Below are 5411 nucleotides of genomic sequence, written 5' to 3'. Positions count from 1 at the left end.
TTCTCCTGAAAGGTTGATTGCTCAAAGATTCCAGTAATAACACACTGTTGCCTGGAGACTTAAGTAATAACATATTTTAAATTTTGGTCTGAAAGCTTAGTAATATTAGTGATTTCACTCATTACTCAGCATTGTGATATATTAGAAGATGAGGTTGGCATAATCCAAAAGGTGGTGAATTGTGGTTTCTCACCATTGCATTTTAATAAGGAAGAAATATAAAAGTGAGCTTTTGCATTGTTTCATCTGCTCCATGAATCACCTCAAAATGATTCTTTTAGTGTTTATCTCCTTTGAAAATCCAAAGGTCTATTAATGAAATGAGTTCTACTTCCAGTTTTAGATGTTGGTCTATTTAACATCCATTCCTCTTTAAGTCAGTACCCAGTTACTGTGATCAATGCTTTCAAATAAGGAAGGATGCATAATTAAATGATTAGAAGTTTGATTGAGAAACCTAAGATTGAAGTCCCTGGTTGTAGCTCTGATTGATAGAAGCAAAATTTGGGAAGCCTTGTTTCCCATTTTTCTAAAATAAAAATAATTTCTATGCACCTACATTGTCAGAAATATTTTTAGGATGTTATTGAGTGGGTTTACAAGATGCACTGAGATCCTACATTGCTAAGAATGTTCTATGTGTGAAATATTTTTAAATGGTCTGATGGAGAAAATCCAAGCCACAGATAGATTTTATTTGAAACCCAAGTATTTTATCTTGAGCCGTTTCATAACTCATGTGTAGTTGAAGCTTTGATTGAGGTAATGTGTCATGAGAACAAGACCATGAGGCCCCAAATTCTCCTAGCTTCATGCTATTCTGAAGTTCTGGAACCAAATTTTTTTTAAGTCTGAGAGTCCTGGTAAGGCTTCTAAGCTTTGTTCTAAAACAAATGTGTTAATGATCTTTAGAAATGAAAAAAAAAAACAACAACGACAACAACAACAAAAAAAACTCAGCCTTGTAAATAAGGCCCCTAAATCTACCTAAGTCATAAATTTGCAACCCAAATGCAAATATGAATAATGATAAATGTCTACAGAAGGGTGAACTATGAGTCAACATTAAGAGGAGGGAAAACTGAATGTATTACTCCCAGATAGGACTTCTATGAGCAAGAGGTCAACTACAACAAAGTTTCCCAACATTGGTACTACTAACATCTTAGATTGGATAATTCTTTGCTGTAGGGGCTGTCCTGTGCATTGCAGCATATAGCAGCATTCCTAGATCTCTACCAACTAGACACTAGTACCACCACCCCTGTGAGTTGTAACAACCAAAATGTCTCCAGATATTACCAAATATCCCCAGTGTGTGTGCAGTCACTCCAGGTTGAGAACTACTGATTTATAACATATGAATAGGATGTTCTTTCTTCCCCACCCCACTGTCTTAAATTTCAGCTAATAGAGATTTCTTTCTTCAGAATAAAGCATTGCTTCATAATAAAGCATTGTTTCATGTTTCATTTAAAGTACAGATAATACAGACACACTTAGCAAAATCAGCAAATTAAGCTCTAAGTGGCCATTGGCACATAGCAATGATCCATTCATAAAAATTATAATAGCTAACACCTTTTCATATATATTATCTTATATAGTTAAGAGTTTGAGCCATAGGAGCAGACAAACCTGAATTCCAGTTTGAAATCTAAAACTACCTAACTGACTTGGGACAAAATTCACTTAAGCTCTTCTTCAGTTTCTTAATTTGTAAAGTGAGACACTAACAGTATTAATCTTGTTTTTTTACAGTTATAAATATTACACAATTAACTTAAGGTGTTTTGCACAATGTATGGATTAATACATTTTAGTTCTGATGTTATTAGTTTCATTTTTTTGTTTAATAGGGACCTTGTGAGGAAAATACTAGTATTATTTCCATTTGATATATAGGACATATATGATGATATATCTGAAAACAATTTGCATGTAGTAGGTTTTTACTTAGAGAGGTAAAACTTATTCAAGGATACAATTAACTATGAACCTGGGCTCAAATGTAGTTCTTCTGACTTCAAATCATTTTCTCTTACTTAACAGAACTTACAAATTTTAGGGAAGGTAAACTTTGACTCAGAGAGGTGAAGGAAGATGGAGGCATAATTTGTAGATCTGAGAAAGACCTAGATAAATCAGCCCTGTTAGGAGCCCTGTGTATTGGGTAGCCAAGAGGAAGCACAGAGGAACCTAGTTAGGTATCCTAAGAAGGTAAGGTGAATAATACATTTCAGTTAAGCCAGGTCCATTCTCTGCCCTCTGACTGACTAGCAAAACTACATTGGCTCCTGAAGGTCCATCTTTAACATTGTCCAGGTCTAGCAAAGGAGTATAAATGGAGGCGTTTTGAGGCACACAGTCCACCTTCCTTCTTTTCCCACCTCTATCTCTGCCCTGTACCACAAATATCTCTTTGGTTTGTGTGTATACACAACTTCCATATATTCAAGTCCATCCATCTCTTACAACATGCTGCCTCTTGGCTATCTCCAGGTCTAAGGTTAAACACACTTGTGGATCAGTCTGTTCTTGGAAAGATGGACATAAGCAAGAGATGGTTTTGGTCCTTGACAGAAGATTCTGGACCATTTGAGTAGGAAATTTTGTGTAATTGAAGCCTGATTCAGAAAAGAGAGTTAAATCTTCAATTGGAGTACATACCGGTGGACTTGTAGAGGGAAGTAACTGGAGAAGAACTAAAAGCAGGACATTTTAAAGCACAAGGGGAATACTGAGCTTCTGTGTCTGGAGTTCTGTCTGTCTTTAATTTTTCCTCAGCAAATGTTGTACGTCTTTCAAGGTCTTACATTCTCTTGTGATATCTAGCTAAACTGAATAATAAACTTCTATTTTGGGGGGAAAGGGAAGTTGGACACAGAATTGCTAAAGGTTTACTGACTCTCAGTTGTCAGGAACTGTATTAGAACAGCAACCTTCTGGGGCCCAAATGAGTGCTTCAGATAGTGGACATTTAAATTCCTTAATGTCCACTATCAGGAGAAATGCATTACTGGGAAGAAGAGAGCAGTTAATAATTCACAGATCTGGAGAGATTAGTTCAAGATGGCAGAGTAGAAGGATATGTGCTCACTTCCTCTTGCAAGAACACTAGAATCACAACTAACTGCTGAACAATTATCAACAGGAAGACACTGGAGCTCAACAAAAAAAGATACCCCACATCCAAAGGCGAAGGAAAAACTGAAATGAGATGGTAGGGAGAGTGCAATCACGATAAAACCAAATCCCATAACTACTGGGTGGGTGACTCAGAAACTGGTAACAATTATACCACAGAAGTCCACCCACTTGAGTGAAGGTTCTGGGCCCCACGTCAGGTTTCCCAACCTGAGAGTCTGGCAATGGGAGGAGGAATCCTTAGAGAATCAGACTTGGAAGACCAGTGGGATTTGATTTCAGGACTTCAGGAGGACTGGGGAAAACAGAGACTCCACTCTTGGAGGAGACACACAACGTCTTGTGCAGGACCCAAGGGGAAGAAGCAGTGACCACATAGGAGACTGAACCAGAAATACCTGATAGTGTTGGATGGTCTCCTGCACAGGGGGTGAGGAAGTGGCTCACCATGGGGGCAAGGACACTGGAAGCAGAAGTTCTGGGAAGTACCCATTGGTGTGAACCCTCATGGAATATACCATTAACCCCACCAAAGAGCTCGTAGGCTCCAGTGCTGGTCGCCTCAGGCCAAAGAACCAACATGGAGGCAACTCAGCCCCACCCATCAGCAGAGAGGTGGATTAAAGTTTTGCTGAGCTCTGCCCTCCAGAACAACATCCAGCTCTACCCACCACCAGGCCCTCCCATCAGAAAGCTCGCACAAGCCTTTAGATAGCCTCATCCACCAAAAGGGCAGACAGCAGAAGGAAGAAGAATTACAATTTGCAACCTTCAGAATGAAAACCACAATCATAGAAAGACAGACAAAATGAAAAGGCAGAGGATTTTGTCCCAGATGAGGTCACAAGGTAAAACCCCAGAAAAAGAACTAAATGAAATGGAGATAGGCATCCTCCTAGAACAAGAATTCAGAATAGTGATAGTGAATATGATCCAACACCTCAGAAAAAGAATGGAGGCAAGGTAGGAGAAGATGTAAGAAATGTTTAACAAAGACCTAGAAGAATTAAAAAACAAACAGAGATGAATAACACAATAACTGAATTAAAAAATACACTAGAAGGAATCAATAACAGAATAACTGAGGCAGAAGAATGGATAAGTGACCTGGAAGACACCAGGAAGAATGGTGGAATTCACTGGCTCAGAATAGAATAAAGAAAAGAGAATGAAAAGAAATGAAGACTGCCTAAGAAACCACTGGGACAATTTTAAAGGCATTAACATTTGCATTATAAGGGTGCCAGTAGGAGAAGAGATAGAGAAAAGACCCAAGAAAATATTTTAAAAGATGTTATAGTCAATAAATTCCCTGACATGAGAAAGGAAATAGGCACCCAAGTCCAGGAAGTGCAGAGACTCCCAGTCAGGATAAACCCAAGGAGAAACACGCCAAAACACATAAAAATCAAACTGACAAAAAATAAAGACAAAGAAAAATTGTTACAAGCAACAGGGAAAAATGACAAATAACATACAAGGGAACTCCCATCAGGTTAACAGCTGATTTCTCAGCAGAAACTCTGCAAGCCAGAAAGGGGTGGAATGATATATCTAAAGTGATGAAAGGGAAGAACCTACAACAAAGAATACTCTACCGAGTAAGGATCTCATTCAGATTTGATCAAGAAATCAAAAGCTTTACAGACAAGCAAAAGTTAACAGAATTCAGCAGGACCAAACAAGCTCCACAACAAATGCTAAGGGAACTTTTCTAAGTGGGAAACACAAAAGAAGAAAAGGACCTACAAAAACAAACCCCAAACAATTAAGAAAATGGTAATAGGAACATACATATCACTAATTACCTTAAATGTAAATGGATTAAATATTCCAACCAAAAGACACAGACTGGCTGAATGGATACAAAAACAGGCTCCATATACATGCTGTCTACAAAAGGCCCACTTCTGACCTAGAGACACACACAGACTGAAAGTGAGGGGATGGAAAAAGATATCCCATGCAAATGGAAATCAAAAGAAGCTGGCGTAGCAATTCTTTATTTTTATTTTTATTTATTTTTTTTTTGCAGTATGTGGGCCTCTCACTGTTGTGCCTTCTCCCATTGCAGAGCACAGGTTTGGCGGCCATGGCTCACGGGCCTAGCCGCTCTGTGGCACGTGGGATCTTCCTGGACCGGGGTATGAACTCATGTCCACTGCAACGGCAGGTGGACTCTCAACTACTGCACCACCAGGGAAGCCCCTGGAGTAGCAATTCTTGTATCAGACAAGATAGACTTTAAAAGAGACTATTACAAG

The sequence above is a fragment of the Mesoplodon mirus genome (genome assembly GCF_964341445.2).
Source record: "Mesoplodon mirus genome assembly, chromosome: X".
Lineage (NCBI taxonomy): Eukaryota > Metazoa > Chordata > Mammalia > Artiodactyla > Ziphiidae > Mesoplodon > Mesoplodon mirus.
This window is presented reverse-complemented; position numbering follows the sequence as displayed.